At 42.4% G+C, this 24,743-nt stretch overlaps 1 protein-coding gene across 2 annotated transcripts in view; it reads left to right on the top strand.

Annotated features, from left to right (window-relative positions):
- The window catches only part of LOC139277550 (dnaJ homolog subfamily C member 5), a 71,260-nt gene that overhangs the window by 394 nt on the left and 46,123 nt on the right, over nucleotides 1–24,743 (top strand). The window lies entirely within an intron of this gene.

The raw sequence follows: 24,743 nt of genomic DNA, 5'->3' as shown, positions 1-24,743 counted from the left end.
GCCCCCCTCCCCCCATTTTGTCACGTCTCTTTTTTTCATAATTAAAACCTGCAAACCGTAGGCGAGCATTGGGGTGGTTTTAGTGGGAAAAGGATCAGCGACCGACAGTCGCACGCTTTTGAATGGGAAGCTCCAGGGTTTGGATCAAACGCAACAGCAGCATTGCAGGGTTTTTCTTGCACACACACACGCGTATAGAGAGCAAGAGATAATGTGTACCAGCTTCAAAAACAGAGTCGGGGCTAATTAGGTTCGTGTTGCCAGTGGCAAATCCATTCGTATTATGATTATTTCATTTATCGAGGATGACATTTAAATAGCTTTTCTGAACAAAAATGCGTCAGAGATGAGATCGAGTTCCCCGGATTTCTGCAAATGGTGAACATCGGAGAGCTGAGTAATCCCTGCTTCGGGGGGAGGGGTTGGATGGGTTGTTAATCGTCAAGTATATTTCATTTAACCTTTATTGCTTTATAAAATACAGGACGGTGATCTATAAAACTCGTTTTCGGATATTTATCACATGCAAGGATCCTTGTTTAAAAATGTTTCAACTTTGGCTGTCATTTCAGTAACTAGCGCAGATTCCAGATGAAACATTTACGATGTACATATATTTTGGATAGTAACAGAATATGCATGCCCTGCTCTTCATATAATGAATGAAACGAGAAAATGGCTGGCTATTTAAAATAAAGCATTAGAAATTTAACATTGTTCAATTACACAGTGTAGGAGACAAAGCTATGTGTATGTGAAGAAGTTCTTGCTGCTGCAATGTTTAATGAATTTATGATCTAGATTGGCAGATATTTGAATTACATTTCAATTATATAATCTGCTATTGAGTTTAAGCAACAGGTACCAGATTTGTTACTTTGTAATGACTAAAGCTTATTCCAAACTTGAAGTTGATACAGAAATGCCAAAGATGATTAATAACTGAATAATGCAAAGTGAATAGATTTTATCCATTACTGAATGCAAGTGACGATGTGCCTATAATAAAGCGTTAACCAAATTGCATTTTTACTACTTTTCAGGATTAATATGCAGCAAACTTGGAATCTAGCTCCAATTGTTATAGAATCATACATTTGATCCATCCTGTTTGTTGGCTATTTGAAAGAGCTATCCAGTTAGTCAGATTCCCCTTTTTTTTGCCATAGCCCTGCAAATTTCCCCTTTCGAGTCTATATCCAATGCCCTTTTGAAAATTACTATTGAATCGGCTTCTGCCACCCTTTCAGATAGTACATTCCAGCTCATCATAACTTGACATGTAAAAAAAAAAAAAAATTCTCTTCCCCTTGGTTCCTTTTGCTAATTATTTTAAATTTGTGTCTTCTAGTTATTGACCCTTTTGCTTGTGGAAGTAGTTTCTCCCTATTTACTCTATCAAAACCTTTTAATTTTGAGCACTTCTATTAAATCTTCTCTTAATCTTTTCTGTTCTAGGGAGAATAATCCCAGCTTCTCTAGTCTCTCCATGTAACTGAAATGTTTCATCCCTGTTATCAATCCAGTAAACCACCTCTGTATCCTCTCCAAGGCCTTGACATTCTTCCTGAAATGTGGTGTCCAGAATTGGACACACTGCTCCAGCTGAGGCCTAAGCAGTGATTTTTTTTTTTATATAAAGGTGTAGCATAACTTCCTTGCTTTTGTACTCCATGCCTCTTTATAAGGCTCAGGATTCTGTATGCTTTTTAAAAAAAAACAGCTGTATTATCTTGTCCTGCCACCTTTAAAGATTTGTGCATGTGAACCCTCTGTTCCCTGCACATCCTTTGAAATTGTCCCATTTTGCTTATATTACCTAATTTTTCCATCCAAAATGCATCACTTCAATCTTCTTTGCATTAAATTCCATCTGCCATGTCTCTGCCCATACCAGCAGTCTATGTCCTCTTGAAGTTTGTTACTATCATCCACAGTTTACTACATTTCAAGTTTTGTGTCAACTCCGAACTTTGAAATGATCGCATGTATATCCATCAAGGAGCTTTGCCCCTAATACCGACTCCTGGGGGGGAAGTGTTCACCATTATTCTTTGCTTTCTGTCTCTTAGCCAATTTCTAAATTTCTGGATGGCACCAATTGGTGGGGGGAGTCAATACTGAGGAGGCCTGCAACAAATTACAGGGGGTGCTCATAAACTTGCAGAATGGGCATATAATTGGTTAATGAAGTTCAACACCTATAAATGTGAGGTACAGGTTGTACCTCTCCAGTCCGGAACCCTTGGGACCTGTGATGCCGGACCAGAGAATTTTCTGGGCCACGGGAGGTCACGCCGACCCTAGACTTACGGGGTCCTGATGACAGTGGTCGGCTCCTGAACACCTCTGCCAAGCTCTGGCTGCAAAACTCGGGCCTTGCTCCCTCTCCGTGCCGACCCAACCTAGGAGGGAGCAGCCAGCCCCAGGACACAATGTGCCGATGCCCCCCCCCCCCCCCCCCCCCAACCTAGGAAGAAACACCGGAGCAGGAGCGGGGATAAGAGGAGCAGCCAGTCCCAGGACACAGCGCACCGATCCCTGACCTAGGAGGACTGTGTCCTGGGGCTGGCTGCTCCTCCGGTGTTCCCTCCTAGCTTGAAGAACTCAATCAAGTTTGTCAGACACAATTTTCCTTTAACAAATCCAGATTAGCTATCATTTATTATCCCATGTCCTTAAAGTGACAATTAATTTTGTCCCGGATTATGCTCTCGAAGTTTCCACACCTCTGACATTACGCTGACTGGCCTGTAGGATTATCCCGCTTCTCCCTTTTTGAACACTGTTGCAACATTTGCAACCCTCCACTCTGGCATCATTCCCATATCCAAGGAAAATTGAAAGATTGTAGCCAGAGCCCCTGCTATTTCCACTCTTGCTCCCTTCAGCAACCTAGGATGCACCCCATTCGGACCAGGTAACACATCTACTTTGAGCGCTGCCAACTTTTTAAAGTACCACCCCATTATCTCTTAATCCAATCTAATTTCTCTACCCCATTCCCCTTTACTGTTAGATTGGCAGCATCCTCTTTTGTGAAGATGGATTTAATATTGTTGATTTAGGATATAAATGTTTCCTAATCTTTTTCTCCCTTTATAAAAATTTTTTTTACTGATTTTTAAATTAAATTTATATAGTCCCTAAATAGCAGACGTTAGGAATTAGGATTGTTGAAAGATTTATCTTCAAGCTTTGTTTAATTATTTTTCAATCCAACAAATAACTTGAGTTCTATTTCCCTTGAATGTTGCTGCTAAATAATTGTTGATTTGTGAAGTTGGCTCACAATTGCTGAGTAAATAACGTTATGAAAAAGGCACCTTCAACCATTTCAGGATAATGTGACTAATAATCTAGCAAAATAGTAAATTTGTTGAGTCCAGCTTTTTCTTTGTTTAGAGAATACTGTAAATTATGGTTGTGTTCTGCTTATTTCTCAGTTCTGTGACATTGGCCCCAAGTTTCCACACGCTACAAAACGGGCGCCTCTCCGAGCTGGGTGCCCGTTTTTCGCGCCAAAAACGCGCGATTCTGGAGCGCCCTACAGCTCCATGTCTGCTTGGCGTGGCGCCCAGGGGGGCAGAGCCTACCACTTGCACCGATTTTGTAAGTGGGAGAGGGCGGGTACCATTTAAATTAGTTTTTTTTCGTGCCGGCAACGCTGCGCGTGCGCGTTGGAGCGTTCGCGCACACGCAGTGTGAAGGAAACATTGGCACTCGGCCATTTTTGTAGTTCTTTGTAGCTGTTTAATTTTTGAACATTTTTTAATAAAAGCACATTGCCCTTCTATGATCAGCACTGAGGCTTCTTGCAGCAGTGAGAAGGCTACAGGAAGCCTCAGAAGTTGAGGCAGCCGTTTCCTGACTGCCTCTCCCCCCCCCCCCCCCCCCCCCCGCCGTCGGGAATGGCTGCTCAACTTCTGAGGCTTCCTGCAGCCTTCTCACTGCCTCCTTCCCCCCCCCGCCCGCCGTCGGGAACGGCTGCCTCCTCCCTCCCTCCCGTTCGCGGGAACGACGCCACACCGCTGAGCTGACTGTAAGGCTGCCACCTCAAGTGGAAGGCTGCTTGCTGCCTGCTTATTGCCCGACTGCCCCTCCCTCCCTCCTGTTCGCGGGAACGACGCCACACCGCTGAGCTGACTAGCACTTTCACACAGATAGGAAGATGGTTTATTTAATCTTTTCTTTGCTTATTAATGTTTATTCAGGTTGGATTTATTTGTATAATATTTGTATAAGTATAAATAAGGATTTATTGTAGAATTTAATGACTTCCCTTCCCCGCCCCCCCCCCCCCCCCCCCCCCCACCTCGTTCTGGACGCCTAATTTGTAACCTGCGCCTGATTTTTTTTTAATGTGTAGACAAGATTTTTTCAGTTCTACAAAAATCTTCACTTGCTCCATACGTTTTCACTGTGGAAACTTTGAAATCAGGTCAGTGGCTGGACACGCCCCCTTTTGAAGAAAAAATTCTGCTCCAAAGTGAAACTGTTCTAACTGACTAGAACTGCAGAAAAAAAAATGTGGAGAATTGCGATTTCTAAGATAGTCCGTTCTCCACCAGTTGCTCCTAAAAAAAATCAGGCGCAAATCATGTGGAAACTTGGGCCCATTGTATTTAACATTAGAGTTGAAAAGAATGCAAATTGCAGCTGTTGTATGTAATGGAAAAAAAAATTCGATGACTTGAGCAATAGGCTAGTGTTGGTGTGAATGTGACTGGTCCAGTTAACAGGTAAAAGCATTCTAGATATATACTGACTGCACTACTTTCAACCCATGGAAAGCATCTTGTGCAGGATTTTTGTGGCTGGCTTCAAAATTACATTACAGTAAGTACATAATTTAGTTTCTATCATATTAGGCCACTAACCTCTATTAACAATTTGTCCTGTGGTCAGTTTGCTCCGCAGCCTTAATTTGTGCCTTGAAATAGTACTTGTTTTTAAAATGTGTAAGAAAATTAAGCATTGACTGGGAAGAAACTTCTCCAAGTTTATGAACAAAATGCTTATCATTTCTTCACCTCTATTTCTCAATTTTTTGGACTTTTTTGTACTATTTGTGTACATCTGGGATTAGTGGTATCATGTGATGTTAAACCAAGACCATGTGTGCAGGCAGTTTTCCCAGTCTCCTGGCTAACTTTCCTCCACCAACACCAATTTTCATTGCCCTTTAGCATAGAATATCATCCCAAAGCACTTAAGAACATAAGAAATAGGAGCAGGAGTATGCCATTTGGCGCCTCAAGCCTGCTCCGCCATTTAATATCATCTGATCATGGATTCAACTCCACTTCCCTGCCTGCTCTCCATAACCATTTATTCCCTTATCGCTCAAAAATCTGTGTCTCACCACTGCAAATATATTCAATAACCCAGCCTCCACAGCTTTGGGGCAGAGAATAGATTTACAACCCTCAGAAGAAATTCTTCCTCATCTCAGTTTTAAATGGGTGGCCCCTTATTCTGAGACTATGTCCCCTAGTTTTAGTTTCCCCTATGAGTGGAAATATCCTCTCTGCATCTACCTTAACGAGCCCTCTCATTATCTTATGTTTCGATAAGATCACCTCTCATTCTTCTGAACTCCAATGAGCATAGGCTCAACCTATCTTCATAAGTCAACACCCTCGTCTCCGGAATCAACCTAGTGAACCTTATCTGAACAGCCTCCAATGCAAGTATATACTTCCTTTAAATACGTAGACCAAAACTGTACGCAGTGCTCTAGGTGTGGCCTCACCAATACCCTGTACAGTTGTAGCAGGACTTCTCTGCTTTTATACTCCATCCCCTTTGCAATAAAGGTCAACATTCCATTTGCCTCCCTGATTATTTGCTGTACCTGCATACTAACTTTTTGTGTTTCATGCACAAGGACCCCTTGGTCCCTCTGTACTACTGCACTTTGCAATTTTTCTCCATTTAAATTATAACTTGCTTTTTCTATTTTTTTTTTTCTGTCAAAGTGGATCACTTCACATTTTCCCACATTGTACTCCCATCTGCCAAATTTTTGCCCACTCACTTAGCCTGTCTATATCCCATTGCAGGTTTTTTGTGTCCTCTTCACAATTTGCTTTCCCACTCATCTTTGTATCATCAGCAAACTTGGCTACATTACACTTGGTCCCTTCATCCAAATTATTAATATAGATTGTAAATAGTTGAGGCTCCAACACCGATCCCTGTGGCACCCCATTAGTTACTGTTTGCCAACTGGAAAATGACCCATTTATCCCAACTCGTTTTCTGTTAGTTAGCCAATCCTCTATGCTTGCTAATATATTACTCCCAACCCCGTGAACTTTTATCTTGTGCAGTAACCTTTTATGTGGCACCTTATCGAATGCCTTCTGGAAATCCAAATACACCACATCCACTGGTTCCCCCTTATCCACCCTGCTCATTACATCCTCAAAGAACTCCAGCAAATTTGTCAAACATTATTTCCCTTTCATAAAACCATGCTGACTCTGCTTAATTGAATCATGCTTTTCCAAATGTCCTGCTACTGTTTCCTTAATAATGGACTCCAGCTTTTCCCCAACGACAGATGTTGGGTCTATAGTTTCCTGCTTTCTGTCTGCCTCCTTTTTTTCATCATCATCATGAAAGGCAGTCCCTCGACCGAGGATGACTTGCTTCCACGTTAAGAAGTTCACAGGTGTTTCAATGAAGGACCTAAAATTCCTGGTCCCGAACTAAATCTTGAAGGATGGAAGATGCCTGTGCGTGGATTTTTTTTTTAACGTGTTGAGGCCGTTGCACACCAGCCACCACACAAGCTTGACAGAGCTAGGTCTTGGTCCAGTAGCAAGGATTAGCCAGGACGACTGAAGACCAGCTCTGCTGCACAGACCTAGTGCGCACGCATGTCGCAGTGTGGGCCAGCCCGTGCAGCCCCAGGGCCTTGAACTCGCGCCTCTCCTGGGCCCTGATCAGGTCCCTCTACAATCTCTCGCCGCTCTTGCTGTATCTGCCCATGCTGCAATCACCAACCTGGACCTTGGTGACGGCCCTTTTCACTGCCATTGCTCTCCTGCTCCAGCACGTGCTGCTCCCTGGAGTGGTACGCCTCCACGCCGCTCCTTTCACTCCCCGGCCTGCTCCGATGATGCTCTCAGGCCGGGGGGGCCACTCAGCCTGCTGGGCCAGGCCTCCACGCTGCTCCTTCTGCTCCCCGGCCTGCTCTGAATTTTTAAAATAAGGCGTTACATTTGCGCTTTTCCAATCTACTGGGACCTCTCCAGAATCCAGGGAATTTTAGTAGATTACAACCAATGCATCCACTATCTCTGAAGCCACTTCTTTTAAGACCCTAGGATGCAAGCCATCAGGTCCAGGGGACTTGTCTTCCTTTTAGTCTCATTATTTTACCACGTACTACTTTTTTTTAGTGGTTGTATTAAGTTCCTTTCTCCCTCTAGCACCTTGATTGACCACTATCAGGATGTTTTTAGTGTCTTCTGCTGTGAAGACCGATACAAAATATTTGTTCAAAGTATCTTCTACGTTCACAGGAACACAAGGGGAAACAAATAATCAGGTACACTCAGTACTTTTTGAAAATGAGCAGCGAGTTCTCCAGTGTCCTGGCCAAGTATTCCCTAAACCAACACCACCAAAAATTCTTTAACTGGTGATTCATCTCATGAAGATTTGTGGGACTGTACTGGTTTTGAGACCTTGTCCCAGAGGTGAAAGGTCAGTGTCTAAACACTACAACTTTGTCTAATATGCTTTTATTATTCAGCCATGTCAGCAATTTTACAGTATTTTTGCTGCCGATTTAAAAAATCTTTTTAATTTCAATGCAGCAAAGGAGTCCTGCAGAGGTTATGGTGATTGAATATTGAGACATGAATAGTTCATTAATTAAATTTCATCTACAGTAACTCTTAAATTTGATGACTAATGTTATTGAGTCATGCAGTTACATGAAAAACACTAACTTCTTCAACTGTTTAAAGCAAATGTATTTCTTGCATTCGGTTAGTGAAGAAACAAACCTGCAAATAGCACAGAGGTTAATGTTTTTATAGGCCCCATGTGATGTGAGTTTGGTAAGTCTTGGTCATATTCCCAATAGACACAAATACAAAACTTCCACATATGGTACTAATTCCTATTCAGTCTAAATGAAAAAACTTGCATTTAAATAGTGCTTTTCACAACTTCGGGACATCCCAAAGCGCTTTACAGCCAAGTATATTTGAAGTGTAATTTATTGCTGTAATGTTGGAAACCACATGATGTCTGTTACAGAAAAAGGAAAAAATATTGCACCATAGTAGTATGGGGTGTACTTCTGAATTTCAAGCTAAGGCTAGTTATGGTATCACAATTTGCTCAATGTTCTTTTTGCCAGAAATTACATTTTGTGGGATAATCTATACAAAGATCTTGTATTCTTGGACCACCCCCCCCCCCCCCCCCCAGGTGCATTTGCTTGTATTAAAGAGGAGGTAATATCTGGAGATAGTTACATTATTACGTTAGGCTCTCATTGAGTGTTTTCATAATTCAAGTCACTGTTGCAATAGTTTGATTTCTTGCTGACTATGTGAATACGATCCTTCCAATGTGACATCTAATTGCCATGTGGTGGTATTGCACTGCAGTAGGATTGACTTGCATTAACTGAGATTAACCCATCCCATAACCACTCTTGTATCTCTTGTTTTGTCCCAGCGCCACTACCCTCGGCATCTGCCCCGGAACAAAAAACTCCCCCAGTTCACTAAATCACTTTCAAGCTCACAGCTCCCTCTCCTCTGGCTCTTTGCCTGCCAATGTACCACTGCAACTACTGACCTGCTCTACTGTTCCTTTACCATTTTGCCTTCGCTACCCAGTCCAGTCACTCGCCATCTCACTCCCATGAACAGTGCTCATCTTTGTTCATTTCCATCTGAGACCCACAAAATCGAGCAAAGCTATCGCATGATCTACCCCGATCGTATTAATCACCAGTATGTTGTGCTCTCCTCAATCAACTCCCAACTGTTTGAATTGATAGAGAATGATTCTGGAAGGAAAATCCTCCACCTTCTCAAATCCCCTTTCCCAAGCGTATCTGCCCTAGCTTTCAAAACCAAGTAAGAACTCATGGATTTTTTTTTAATACCAAGATTGTGTAGCTACCTGTGCTGCTACTTCCCCCTGCCCCTCCCCCCACCCACCACCACATCTGGTCCCTGTTACATTGGAGTTTTTTTGTATCTGCCAACACCCATTCTTTCCAAGCTCATCTTTCATGAGACCTGCATCTCATTCTCTCAATCTGCCACCAACTCTACTCTTGGCTCTCACACTTGGCATAATTGTTTCTTTTGCTCAGCTAATATCCCCCTCCCTTCCCAAACATGACTCTCTCTCCAAAAAATCCATCTTTGGACACATCCTACCTATGCCAACCACCATCCCATCCCTAACCTCCTTTCCTGTCATGAATATGTCCGGAGTCTCTACCCATCTCTCCCAGAACTACTTAATTAAATCCCTTCGGTTCAGCTTCTGCCCTGCTCACAACTTTGATGCCAGCCTGGCCAAAGTCATGAATTATATCCTCTCTGACTACATTATCCCTTCTTGACATCTCCATTGTGTTTGACACATCATCCTCTATCACTAAACTAAAAAATTTGACGGAGGCACGAGTGCGTTCAGGTGAGCCAAGCTGATGTGTTGCAGAAAGTACAATATACCAGGTGCAGCAATCCGTGAAATAAGAATTGGGAGCAGGAGTAGGGCATTTGACCCCTCGAGCCTGCTCTGCCATTCACTAAGATCTTCTACCTCAACTCCACTTTCCTGCACTATCCCCGTATCCCTTGGTCCCTTACTATTTAAAAATCTATCGATCTTTGTCTTGAATATACTCAACGACTGAGCATCCACAGCCTTCTGGGATACAGAATTCCAAAGATTCGCCACCCACTGAGTGAAGACATTTCCCCTCTATGGCAAGTATATCATTCCTTGGGTAAGGAGACCAAAACTGTTCACAATAATCCAGATGTTGTCTCACCAGGTCCCTATATAATTGGAGTAAGACATCTTTACTCTTGTACTCAAATTCTCTTGTAGTAAAGGCCAACATGTCATTTGCTTTCTTAATTGCTTGCTGTACCTGCATGTTAACTTTGTGATTCATGTACAAGGACACCCAGGTCCCTCTGAACACCAACATTTCCCAATCTCTCACTGTTTCAAAAATTACTGTATCTATTTTTCCTACTTCACATCTCTCGACATTATATTCCATTTGCCATGTTCTTGCCCACCCCTTCAAACCTCTTCACAACTTACATTCCCACCTAGCTTTGTATCATCAGCAAACTTGGATATATTACATTTGGTCCCCTCATCCAAATCATTGTTATCATTGCCAACCTGAAAATGACTTGTTTATTCCTACTGTTTTCTGTCCATTAACCAATCCTCAATCCATGCTAGTATATTACCCACAATCCCATGCACCCTCATTTTGTTTAATAACCTCGTGTGGCACCTTATCAAATGCCTTCTGAAAATCCAAATACACCACATCCACTGTTTTCCCCCTTATCTATTCTGATAGTTGCAACATCAAAAGTCTAACAAATGTCAAACATGATTTCTCTTTCATAAATCTGTGTTGACTGCCCATTCCTATTATTTTTTAAGTGCTTGAATGACTACTTGCTGTTAATATATTGTTACCTAGGCAGCCATTTCTGTTGCCTAAATTGTCAAATTAATTATATTAATCCTGGGTGGTTAAAATGCATAATGTCCACAATTGGCTATAGAAGGGGTGCTTTCAAATCCATATTCCACCAACCTGTCCTCGCCGCACAACACTGCCTCCCAGTCATCAAGATTCATGGCGCGGCCCTCGACAACGTGAACCATTTCCCATACCTCGGGAGCCTCTTATCAACAAAAGCAGACATTGATGCGGAGATTCAACATCGCCTCCAGTGCAGCCTTCGGCCGTTTGAGGAAGTGTTCGAAGACCAGGCCCTCAAATCTACCACCAAGCTCATGGTCTACAGGGCTGTAGTAATACCCGCCCTCCTGTATGGATCAGAGGCATGGACGATGTACAGAAGACATCAAGTCGCTGGAGATATATCACCTACGATGTCTCCACAAGATCCTGCAAATCCCCTGGGAGTACAGGCGCACCAACATCAGTGTCCTCGCCCAGGCTAACATCCCCAGCATTGAAGCACTGACTACACATTGAAGCAGGCCACATATTTTGCATGCCAGATACGAGACTCCCTAAGCAAATGCTCTATGCGGAGCTCCTTCCCAGCAAACGAGTCAAAGGTGGGCAGCGTAAACGTTACAAGGACACCCTCAAAGCATCCCTGATAAAGTGCGACGTCACCACTGACACTTGGGAGACCCAGGCAGAAGACCGCCCTAGGTGGAGAAAGTGCATCCGGGAGGGCGTTGAGTTCTTCGAAGCTCAACTCCGAGAGCGTGAAGAGATCGAGCGCAGGCAGCGGAAGGAGCGTGTGGCAAACCAGTCCCACCCACCCCTTCCCTCGGCGAATGTCTGTCCCACCTATGACAGGGTCTGTGGCTCTTGTATTGGACTGTTCAGCCACCAAAGAACTCACTTCAGGAGTGGAAGCAAGTCTTCCTCGATTCTGAGGGACTGCCTATGATGATGATGACGGATGTTGGCTACCGTGCAATTGTTTTGAGAGCTTGTTGGTAAAAGCTGCTCTTGAAATATTCTCTGGTGTGAAGCTGCCATTATGAAACAGATGGTGCCTGCTAATGTGGAAGGGCTTTGTTTCCTTCAGCACACTTTCACTTTTTTTCCTCCACATTTCTGCCCAGCTTCAGTTTTAGTGACCAAATATGTTCAGAGCTTTCTTGAAATATAAATGTACAAAATCAATTATGTAAAAACGATCCCTTGCACATTATATGACATTGTGTGATGCACATTAGTTTATTGGCTTGTAAAGGGTCTGGCAACCCAGTTTAACTTGATTAATTGGCATCGAGAAAAAATATTACAATTCTGTCTTTTTATTCAGTACTTTAAGGTTTTACAGAAAACCTTAAATATACCTTTTAACCCATAGAAGCTTCTCAATCAATGGATACGCTCAAGTGGGAAATATTTATAATTTATGGCAAATTGAGTATTGAAACATTAACCATTTTTGGAATTGTTAGATCTGGTTCGTAACCTGTTTAAAAGAGTCCAGGAACCATTAACTGCTTAGTAATTGATTTTAGTCCCAATTAAAGGTAGTTGAATTAAAACCTTTTTTTTTCATTTTTGATCTTTTTTCTTTTACTAGAATGTCATGCTGACAAACTAATGTTCTGTGTCCAACATAGGACGCCTGCAGAGCTTTGTTTGCTCCTTCATTTCAGATATATGGAAATGAATAAGCTAAAGTGTTCTCTAACAAGTCTTTTGTAGAATTTGGAAAAGGTGGTCTCACTTTTATGGGGGAGGATAAACAGATACATCATTTTGTTAAGATTAGAAGAGATGAAATTGGGACAAGCATATGGTGCATTGCCTGTGTGTTGAAGCATAGTTATAAAATGCATATATTAACATCTGTGATTCCCATACGGCCTATTCCCAATCTTACCTGAACTGTTGGGAGTTTGTGAAAGAAGCATTAAAGTGCTTGAGCAAGAAGGTTAGGCTAGTTAACCTGCCTACTCATTTGCCTACTGTCTGCTCCAGTGCCGATGAGTGCCCGCCTTCATTTGGGTGAATGAAAGACTGACTTGCATTTAAATGCTACAGATGATCTGGGAGTATCTGCTAAACGGAGTGGCAAAGGGAATTTGGTGACTGGGAATTCAGTGCAGAGGCGCAGGAGGTGCTAAATGCTTTGAACCAAGGGGCAACAGTAAATGTATAAATAATTAGTAATTAGATGTAAAATAATTTTTTTTAAGCCAAATGATGGGACAGCTGAGACCCATTGCCTGCACAACCTTTGCCATGGTTGCTTCATTTGTCCTGGATAACCATGTGTGCAAGAAGTGCCTCCAGTTGCTCGAACTCTAGCTCGGGGTTTCTGAATGTGAGCATTTGGAATCACTGCAGGGCATATGCGAGTCTGAGAATTTCCTGGAGCACATGTACCAGGATGGTCGTCCTGCGGCTAGAGAGAGTTCAGTCGGATAGTAAGTGGGTGACCGTCAGGCAGTGCAGGAATCCTCTGGGAGTGTGCCACACTCAAACTGAATACCAGTGAGGGTGAATACACTTTCGGGAAGTGCAGATTAGAGCACATCCATGGCACCGTGGGGCAAATGACGGCCTTCGGGGCACAGCAAAGCATAGAACTGCAGTGGTCATAGAGGATTTGATACAGGTGTTTCTGTAACTGCCAATGTGAGTCCCGCATGGTGTGTTGCCTCCCTAGTGCCAGGGTAAAGGACATCACTGAGAGGGTGCAGAACACTTTTTTTTTTGGTGGGGGGAGGAGAAAAGTCAGAAGTCATGGACCATGTGGGAATCAATAACATAGGCAGGAAAAGGGTTGGGATCCTGCAGTCAAGAGTTTCAGGAGCTAGGGAGGAAATTTTTAAAAAGTAGGACCTCAAAGTTAGTAATCTCTGGATTACTCCCAGTGCCACGTGTCAGTGAGTACAGAAATAGGATAAAATGGCTTAATGTGTGGCTGGAGAAATGCTGCAGGAGGGAGGGCTTCAGATTTCTGGGGCAGGAGCGATCTGTTCAAGGTGGACAGTTTGTACCTCAACAGAGCTGGGACCAATGTCCTCGCAGGAAGGTTAACTAGTACTATAGGGGAGGGTTTAAACTAATTTAGCAAGGGGTTGGGCACCAGGATGAAACCATAGAGGAGCAACCAGGTGCACGGGACTAGGGGAGGCAAATAGCACGGAGTAAAGAATAGTTAATAAATAGGAGGGATCAGACAGCGGACAAATGCAAAGTAACCTAAGCTGGGTGTGGCGTGCATGTACGTAAATGCACGGAGTATGGTAAATAAAGTTGGTGAGCTGCAGGCACGTATTGCCACATGGCAATAGTGGATACCAGACTCAAGTGGACGATTGTGAACTTAATATTCCAGACTCTAAGGTATTCAGGAAAGCTAGGGAAGGAAAAAAAGGAGGTGGGGTGGTAATATTGATGAAGGAAACTATTCTAGCACTGGAGAGGGGTGATGTAATTGAGGGGACAAAGAGTCTATTTGGTTAGAATTAAGGAACAATAGAGGAGCTATTACACTACTAGGTGTACACTTTAGGCCACCAAATAGTGGGAAGGGGATCGAGGAGCAAATTTATCGGCAAATTACAGAAAGATGGAAGAACTACAGAGTAGTGATAATGGGGGACCTAATTATAGACGAGGATAGCAACAGCATAAGGGAGAGAAATTCCAGTAAATGTGTACAATAGAACTTTCTTGATCAGTGTGTTTCCAACCCAACGAGAAAGGAATCTAGTTCTGGGGCATGTTTCAGTGGGAGAGCATTTGGGGAACAGTGATCATATTAGGTTTAGAATAGTAATGGAAAAGGACATGGTACAATCAAGTGTAAAAATACTACCTTTTTCGTATGGTAGTAGCAAATCAAATGTCAATATCTAAGTTACATATCCAGGGCATAGCTTCCTGTGTAACGGTGTGGATATCTTGTGGGCTGTCTGCGCATTTCTTCTGAGGGCAGTGCTCAATGATGTGCTCCTGGGTCTGATTCAGAGCTCCACAGTTGCATGATGGGGTGCTTTAATTTTCCATACCTAACTGGAGGAGGGCTAACTTTATTGAGTTGAAAAAGGATCTTGCCCAGGTGGATTGGAATGAAAAATTGATAGGCAAAACAGTCATTTAGCAATGGGAGGCCTTCAAAGAGGAGATGGTTCGGGTACATAGCAGACACATTCCTATGAAGGGGGTGGAGGAAGGAAAGAAGGAAGGGCATTCAAAGCTAGACCTCCCTGGATAAAGATGACATAAAAAGGTGATTTATGATTGTAAGGTGGTTAATATAGTAGAAAACCAAGGTGAATATAGAAAGTACAGAGATGATGTAAAAATGTGATTTAAGAGGGGCAAAGAGAATCTGAGAATAGATTAGCAGCTAACATAAAAGGGAACCCAGAAGTCTTATAAATAAATAGTGAAAGGGTGTGGCTGATTTTGAACCAAAAAGATGATGTGGAGGCAGAGGGCATGGCTGAGGCACTACATGTCATCATAGGCAGTCCCTCAAAATCGAGGAAGACTTGCTTCCACTCTAAAAGTGAGTTCTTAGGTGACTGAACAGTCCAATACGGGAATTACAGTCTCTGTCACAGGTGGGACAGACAGTCGTTGAAGGAAAGGGTGGGTGGGGAGTCTGGTTTGGCGCAAGCTCCTTCCGCTGCCTGCACTTGTTTTCTGCATGCTCTCGGCGACTAGACTCTAGGTGCTTAGCACCATCCCAGATGCTGCTCTTCCACTTAGGGTGGTCTTTGGCCAGGGACTCCCAGGTGTTGGTGGGGACTTTGGCAGCATTCTTTTCTCTAGTGTAGACAATGTAACAGTAAAGGAGGAGGCACTGGTGATACTGGATAGGTTAAAGAACATGTACTTAAAAGGTTGGCAGTCCTCAAAGTAGAAAAGTCACCTAGTCTGGATGGATGCATCCTAGGTTACTGAGGGAAGTAAATGTGGAAATTGCAGAGGCTCTGACCACAATCTTCCAATCCTCCTATTTGATATGGAGGTGCTGCCAGAGGACAAGAGGATTGCAAATGTTGCATCTTTTTTTTATATATATATATTTGTGTGTGTATATATAATATATTTATTTATAGGGGGGGAGAAGAGGGATAAAACCAGGCATCTACAGGAGAGTCTGGTTTTTGAGACAATCTGGCACACAACTATTTGGCATTTGGAAAAGTATGTTCTTATAAATGAATGAGGGTACTGCGGTTGATGTGTGTATGGACTTTGAAAGGGCATTTGACAAAGTACCACAAGACCTGTTAGCAAATTTAAAGCCCATGGGATTAAAGGGACAGTGGCAGCATGGATACAAAATTAGCTATGGGACAGAAAGCAGAGAGTAGTGGTGAACTGTTGTTTCTCAGACTGGAGGGAAGTGTACAATGCTCTTTTTGATATATCTTAATGAGCTGGGCTTGGGTATACAAAACATCATTTCAGAGTTTGTAGATTATACAAAACTCGGAAATGTAGTAAACAATGAGGAGGATAGTAACAGACTTCAGGATGACTGGTGAAATGGCAGATGTAATTTAATGCAGAGAAGTGTGCAGTGATACATTTTGGTAGGAAGAATGAGGAGAGCCAATATGAACTAAATTGTACAATCTTATGGGGGTGCAGGAACAAAGTCTTGGGGTGTTTGTACACAAATCTTTGAAGATGGAAGAGCAAGTTGAGACAGTTGTTAAAGCATATGGGATCTTTATTAATAGAGGAATAGAGTAAAAAAGCCAGGGAGTTGTGCTAAACCTTTTTATAAAACACTGGTTAGGCCTCAGCTAGAGTATTGTGTTCAATTCTGGTCATCACGCTTTAGGAACAATGTTAAGACCTTGGAGAGGGCACTGAAGAGATATACTAGAATGGTACCAGGGATCATAGAATCATAGAAATTTACAGCACGGAAGGAGGCCATTTTGGCCCATCGGGTCTGCGCCGGCCAATAGCTATCCAGCCTCATTCCATTTTCCAGCTCGGCCTGTAGCCCTGAAGGTTATGGCACTTTAAGTGCACATCTTAATGGGATGAGGCACTTAAGTTATGTAGAGCCACTGGAGAAGCTGGTGTTCTCTTTTTAGAGTAGAGGAGATTGATGAAAATCTCCATCAAATCATGAATAGTTTTGATAAGTTAATAAGGAGAAACTGTTTCCAGCGACAGAAGGATCAGTAATCAGAGGACACAGATTTAAGGTGATTGGCTAAAGAGCCAGAGGCAACATAAGGAAACAGTGTGTTTTTGTGATCTGGAATGCACTACTTGAAAGGGTGGTGGAAGCAGATTCAATCGTAACATAAGAGAATTGGATAAATACTTGAAGGAAAAAAATTACAGGGCAATAAGGAAAGAACAGGAGAGTGGAGTTAATTGGATAACTCTGCCAAAGAGCTGGCACATGCATGATGAGCTGAATGGCCTCCTTCAGTGCTGTATCACTGATATGTGGAAAGACTTAAGGGACTTATCCTCCCCAATTGGAGAAAATATAAATAGCTATACAATGGGGAGTTTCTGCTTAATAAGTTGTGGGACCTGAAAGACAGTGTGTTTGATGTATTGTGGGAATAAACTAATTGTGGTGATGTCAAGAGTTTTTCATTAAGCAAATTTCCATCATAAATACCAAATCTTGTGCTTACAGTACTAGCAATTAGAGGCTGCATTTTTGTAGACTTTGAATCTGTTCCAGTTTCATTGATTCGTTTTAGGGGAAAAGCCTTCTATTGCAAATAAATTAAAACATTTTGGGAGTTCACTTTATTAACGAGTTGTTCCTATTTGCAGCAGTCTATTGATGGACTACGCTTTTTTTCCTGCTGAATTAACAACCTGAGATCAAATTATGTTAATGCATAGTGCAGCACTGAAAATTGCTTTCCTAGCCATCATTAGCTAATCAGACTGCATAGGCTCCTGATAAGATTTGTACAGCTTTTTGTGTAGCCATTTTATTTCTGTGATCTATATCAGATTGTATTACAAAGTAGGAGTGAGGTGAAAAATGTAAATGTAGATTCTTTTCTCTCAATCTGGTTCAGTAAAATTACTGAGTCGAATACCTCTTGTGCTTTGAACAAAGCAGTCTTTATTTTACCGGCCGGCAAGACTTATCAGAAAGAGGATATACATTCTCGATCGAGCGTACACACTCCCTACGGATAAGTGAAGTTACATCGTAAAGCGACAACAGTTATACATTCTCGGCAAAAGATAACAAGATAGGGCTAGAGTGACATCCTAGTTCAACCTATCTCTTTTGGTCGTTCTTTCCCTTTGTCCACTCATAAGCTGACCTAAGTATGGTCTGATTTTAAACAAAGACCTTCTGTTAATGTTTCAGGTTAATAACATGATTTAATAAGACCTTGAGGTTTTTCTGCAAGCTGTGGGTTTTGTTTCAATATGTGTTAGTGTTGTAACATTTCGCAGTCTCGAGTCCGAGATGTCATGGCTATTCCTCCATGAATTCTTTGTTAGCTTATACTGTCCCTATACAATTCCCACGTTCTCAACTTCAATGTCTCTATACATTTTAAACATTCACAAAACCAGGCATGTTGAAATGCAACATTAACATAAGCTGTATTTTTATCCAAGAATTTAGTTAACTCTATTCCAGCTAAGTAGATTGATGCTCTAATATATTTGGAAGATAGGTAAAGGATAAATTATTTTTTTTTTCTGAAACTATTACACTTAGTTCCTCCACACTCCAAATAAATGGGAAGTGAGAGCAAGCCATGTTAGTTATGATTTGAATTGAGACAACTTTATATATTTAAATTGTACTCGGGACAGTTAAACCTGTTCATGCTATGTCCCTCAGTCATAGGAACAGGATAATCTAGTTTATCCAATGCTACACCATCATTAATCCTTCTGTTTACAACTCGTTACTCCATTTTTAGGGATCAAAAAATCTCTTTTTACCAGTTTACACAATTCATAGATTTTTGGGGGGAAAGTGAATCAATTTTAAAAACCAATTTTCTTCCCGGATTTATGGGGGCAGAACCTGGTTTCCCATTGTCCCAAGATGCACATGCATCACATCCATGACATCAGCACGCATATTGAATCCTATACCTGGTCTTGCTAATGATGTGATGTGCATGCGTCTCTGGACCAGATTTTTGAAAAGAAAAGAAACAAAACCTGTGCAATTTTGATTTTTGTTTTGTTAAGGAGAGCTGGATTTAAGTGCTGCTGTGAGTACTATGTTCTTTATTTTGCAGTGTAAGGGGGAGATGGGAAGGCTTCCTCTCCCACAAGCGGGCCCACTGATCTAGAGGGTCGACGCTCGCCCCAGCCCACGTAGTAATTCTCGAAGTTAGCAGACAGAGACGGATGGCAAAGTATAACGATCTTTATTACAAACGTTCGGGAACACCTCTTATCACAGTCGCCTGTGAGTGGAGATGCTCCCCGAACAGCACAATCATACAACTTTTATACATTTCAAAACCCCTCTGTTCCCGGACAAGACCTCCCTAGATTTCTAATTGGACTACCTTATTAGTGCTACTTTGGATTGACAGGCCAAGACCCTCGTGGCCGCTTTAGGCCGTGACTAGAATGACTTCATTAGGTCGGAATTTGTTATACATTTCCTTGGTGCCTGTGAGTCGCCTCGAGCCTCTTCGCAAAGTCTTACCAATGTCCGTTTAGGTTCTTGCATCGTATCCTGTCGGAATATTATTGAATTGATAACTTCTGGAGCCTTGGTACAAGGCCGAAGAGAGGCCTTTTACCTCCTTATGGGCCATTGCAGGAACCAGCACTTTAACCCTTGTCCCGCTGGTACCCCTAATGGCAAATTTCTCTTACAATTCCCCCCTTTTGGCCTTTGGCTATACGCCAAGCTGGCCATATTTCCTGATCACTATCTCCCTGTAGGCGAGTTCCAGATAGGTTCGTTCACCTGGGTGGCCATCTCCCAAGCTTCGGCACCTCCTGAAACCTTCCCACAGAGTTATATAAGGTAAGTCCTTCCAGTAGGACTGCTGAAATTTTCATCCCTTGTGGCCTTAATAATAGTGTGTGCCCTGACTTATCGTTTGACCTGTTTAATTCGTGCACATGTTAATCCCATCATGCCCATCAGAACCAGGTCCTGTATTACTATAAGTACATGTGATATTATTTTTATCCATGGGTGAATTTGAGTACCAGGGCTGATCAGCCAGCATTGCGTTAGTGTCTCTCTAAGTTGTCTATTTCTTCCATCAGCCGGATATACTGTCATCTTTGATTCTGGATTCCTTGCACCAGACGTAATTGTTCCTCATTTAATTCCGGTATTGTTCTGTGGATGATTTCCGTTGTCTTGGGATGTATATGGTTAAGTTGACTGCCCCCGTGCTCACGCACCACTCTCCGTTCCCTTGCAGGGCAGCGATGGTCTCCAGATTGTGCTCGAGGAGTAATACTCAGCATACATCCGTTTATCTGGTGAAATCCGCAATCATCATTCGTCATTCGTGGCGTACCTCGACATAAAACCACTTGGTTATTTTTTATAACAGTCGGTTATGGCAATGCCTCTGGTACTATTGTTAACTTTAATCACCCGTCTGGCAGGCTGATGGTAATGCAACCGAGTTTGGTTTCTTAACCGATATTATCGATCTGGTATAAGGGGTCTCCCTTTGTTACATCATATGGGCCACCTGTAACAGTTCCCCTTCCGTGCCATCTCCCCACACGCATGCAGGGCTTGGTTATCCAAGTCCCTCCCCAGTAAACCCCTCAAGACTACGCCATTAAGTTGTTAGCCCGGTCAGATATTGCATACAGGTCTGTGGAATTCATCGTCGTAACCCCTGCCGCATCTCAGGGTAGTGGATTCTGGGCCTTCGAGGATCCGTTGTGCCAGGTTCTGGTATAGACTTTATAGTTTCATTCCCACAGAAGCTAGAAAGAATGATATCCATTAGATTTAGGTTAAGTAGTCGCTGACTCATCCTAGTTATATCCTTTCTTTAGATTCTTTTATTACTAGCCCCCCTTTGGCTTCAGTCTTTATGGACGGGCTTATGGGGGGACTTGTGTGGTTGTGCTGGAAAGATTTGTTGTCCCCAGGGTGGTTGTTGAGGCAGTGGCAGGGCTTCACACTCCATCCGCCCCCCTTTTTGTTCCGTTCTGTTCCCACCCTTCTGTTTCTCTTGCGGGGTGGATTTGGCTGCTTGTTTTGCAGCTTTGTCCACCCAGGCATGAGCTTCTAGAACTGAAATTCCATCCAGTTGGATTTCTGCGCCCTTCCCCATACTGGCGCCCATAGCATTGGCAGCCTGCTGCATTGCAACCTTACTTAATACACTATACATAGCCATGCGTTAAAATAAGTTCTGTCCTTGCTCCAGTCCTTGGCTGCTGGGATGCATATTTCGGCAGTTAAATTAAACAAAGCTAGTTCATGTAGTTGTCTTTCCTGCGTGTGCTATATCACTCGTAGTCCATCTGTATTATCCAGTGCTTGCGTGGGCCTTAAGGTTCCCAGTATCCTGAGTCTCCAGAGTCGAAGTAGCCACTGCGGTCCCATCTCGGTGAGTGTTTTATCTGCAAATTTTAAACAGATAGCCTGGTCGTCACCAGGTGTTAGGTTCTGGTCTACTCATCTTTTATCCATGCATGTTGAGGTCACTCTGTGAAATCGGAGGTAAGGGTTAGGTTGGGTTTGTGGACTACACTTGTCCACCGTGGGCTCTATTGCCATAGGTGATGGTGCTATGGCTGCGCACTGCACTATCCGTCTGGTCCCATTTATAAAAAAAAATCTCTTCCAGCTTATTTATCTTAGCCCTGATCTCTTGAATTTGTTTTGTTTGAGTATCTTTCTTTTATTTGTATCAGGCGAGTATTATTACATAGGCAAGTACTGTTTTAATTTTTATTCTGACTATCCCACCATTTCCTCTATCTGTCAGGTGAGCCTTTTTTATTCTATTTAGAAATCCAAATTAATAATGTCCAGTATAAAACAGCTGTCAATGGAAAGGGTTAACTCCTTTACAGGTTTATAAAAAAAGCCTGATGTCATTATGTGACTTCACGTAATCATCCGAAAAATTCTTTAAATCTTTGTGCCTTCAAAACTTGCTTAAAAATTAGGAATCCGTTAAAACAGCAGAAATCATTAGTAAAGCCGTCATAATAACAGTCTTCTCATCAGGAAAGACGGCATTTTAGATTAAACTCCAAATTTTTTTTAACTTCTAATTCAAGTACTTGCCAAAGATTTTTTTTTTGATTTTAAAACGAGACCACACATTTTTAATAGCTATTTTCTTAACTGAAATCCAATTTTCTCACAAGCTGTATACATTCCAACATTTCGTTTTATTTTACGGTCCCGTTCGCTGGGCAAATCTTGTGTTTTATTTCTCTCTCTCTCGGCACAAAATCTAAACTTCCGTGCCAGTTCCATAAGAATTTAAAAATTCAGTAAGGTTCTCTAATTCCCAGTTTTCCTTTCTGTGCTGAGTTCACATAGCTTAGATCTTTTCACCTCGTTATTTTTAAAACCCTCCTTGTTTAGACTGTTCGGGACTTTTCTTGATAAACAACGTCCATCAATGGAGAGTGTCTTTTACCTCTTCAAATTCTTTTTTTCCCCAATTAAACCAATATTCTTTTCACAGCCGATATCAACTAGTATGTCTTTTTCCATCGCAAACACCTCTTATTTTTTTGTCAGCACCTATTTAGTACGTTACGTCTTTTTTTTCAGATCTCCTTTCTTCAAATTAGGTTTTGTATTTTACACGGAGGGCTGCTTTTCGTTATCTCAAATTCCAGTTTCAAGGTCGTTACAATGTCTCTTCTAAACTGCTAAAGCTTGCTGTTTTCTGCTCAACAAACCTATCCTTTGTGCATTTCCTAGCTCCATAACTTACCGAATAAATCCACACCTGCGTTTCTAACTTAAAATGTCTTAAAACTTTCCACATACAGGACAACACTACAAAGGGTTAAAAAAAACTTTCACTCTGTTTGGAAAACATGAAAAGTTCATTCCGCAATCAAAAAATCACACGGACTCTCACTCAACGACAGACATTCATAAAAGTCTCTCTTCATTCAACAAAGCTTATTAATTGGTTGGCTGGTTCTATTTTTGGATCCATATGTCACCTAAGATAGTCATTATCAGCTTTTTTATGGCCTTACGTAATTACGCAAGTTACAATTAATGATTGGTTTTATTCGCCTTTTTACTAGCCATGTTACCCATCTTCTTCGGGCTATGAGGGTCTTGGGTACTCCCTTAAATTTGTGTCAGGTATGCAGGATGCTATTTATGTCTTCCCTTGGCGCCATGCACTCGTACCACTGCACGCTTTGGGTCAATATATCCCGTCACTGCTCGGGGACGTTGTCTCTATTCCCTCTCTCTCGTCTCAGCACCGTGCGCTCGTACCGCTTTGGGTCAATAGACCTCCTTCTCCCTCTATATCTTCCCTTGCGTCGTATCCTGATCGCACTGCTGTTCTCTCGTCCCAGCACCGTGCGCTCGTACCGCTTCGGGTCAATAGACCTCCCTCTCCCTCTATATCTTCCCTTGCGTCGTACCCTGATCGCACTGCCGTGCTACCTCCACGCGTGCGTTTTAGGATGCACCTTTTGACCCCTTTACCCCTAGATCGTCCTTGTCCTCCGTCTCCGTCCCTCCGATGGTTCTTTTGTACGGATGTCCTTCCCTTGCGGTTTACAATGCCACAGCTCTAACTTGAAGGTGGTAAATTAAAACATACTCACCCCAACAGCTGGGTCATTGTTCCGTTCGGGAAGTCCGTACCCTGCTCGCAGCGCCAAATGTAAGGGGGAGATGGGAAGGCTTCCTCTCCCACGAGCAGGCCCACTGATATAGAGGGTCGACGCTCGCCCCAGCCCACGTAGTAATTCTCGAAGTTAGCAGACAGAGACGGATGGCAAAGTATAACGATCTTTATTACAAACGTTTTGGAACACCTCTTATCACAATCGCCTGTGAGTGGAGATGCTCCCCGAACAGCACAATCATACAACTTTTATACATTTCAAAACCCCTCTGTTCCCGGATAAGACCTCCCTAGATTTCTAATTGGACTACCTTATTAGTGCTATTTTGGATTGACAGGCCAAGACCCTCGTGACCGCTTTAGGCCGTGACTAGAATGACTTCATTAGGTTGGAATTTGTTATACATTTCCTTGGTGCCTGTGAGTCGCCTCGAGCCTCTTCGCAAGGTCTTATCAATGTCTGTTTAGGTTCTCGCATCGTATCCTGTCGGAATATTATTGAATTGATAACTTCTGGAGCCTTGGTACAAGGCTGAAGAGAGGCCTTTTACCTCCTTATGGGCCATTGCAGGAACCAGCACTTTAACCCTTGTCCCGCTGGTACCCCTAATGCCAAATTTCTCTTACAGCAGCCAATGTAAATCTTTCATTCCTAGTTTGGTACAGAAGAGCAGTGGCACAATTACAATGCTGATAGTTCCCTGAAGACAGATCAACAATTGAAGGCTGACTCAGGTCGGATGCCAAAATCAAGATTACATCTTGCTTTCATTGCATAATTTCCAATAGTTGTTATCCCACTATTACAGTGGCTGGAACCATACAATAAGCATAGGTTCTTCAATTTTACTTTACCTTTTTGATGAGCTGTTTAAGGGTTAAGTGAGAGGCCAGTAGTGAGCCCCATAAAAGTGGTGTCCATTAATTGTATTTGTCATTTAGCTTGATTATACATCTAATTCCATTTCTTCTTTTCATGAGTTTTATTATTCAAAATAAAAACTTTTTTTGTACTGATTTTCACCAAATTTACCTGGGTGCTTTGGGCTCCACTGATTTGTTTTTCCCTTTTTTTTTAAAAAGGTCAAATTAAAACCTGAAGAAAAACTCCTGTGTTTTTAAATTGATAAAACTGATTTTAATGATCCTTGCTTGTGTTCCCTAGTTGAGTCTGCTTGTTTGATAGGTCCCATTAGATTCAGAATCTATCTGTG

This window comes from Pristiophorus japonicus, chromosome 12, assembly GCF_044704955.1.
Source record: "Pristiophorus japonicus isolate sPriJap1 chromosome 12, sPriJap1.hap1, whole genome shotgun sequence".
Classification (NCBI taxonomy): domain Eukaryota; kingdom Metazoa; phylum Chordata; class Chondrichthyes; family Pristiophoridae; genus Pristiophorus; species Pristiophorus japonicus.
The sequence above is the reverse complement of the archived record's forward strand: the minus strand, read 5'-3'. Positions and strand labels throughout refer to the sequence as shown.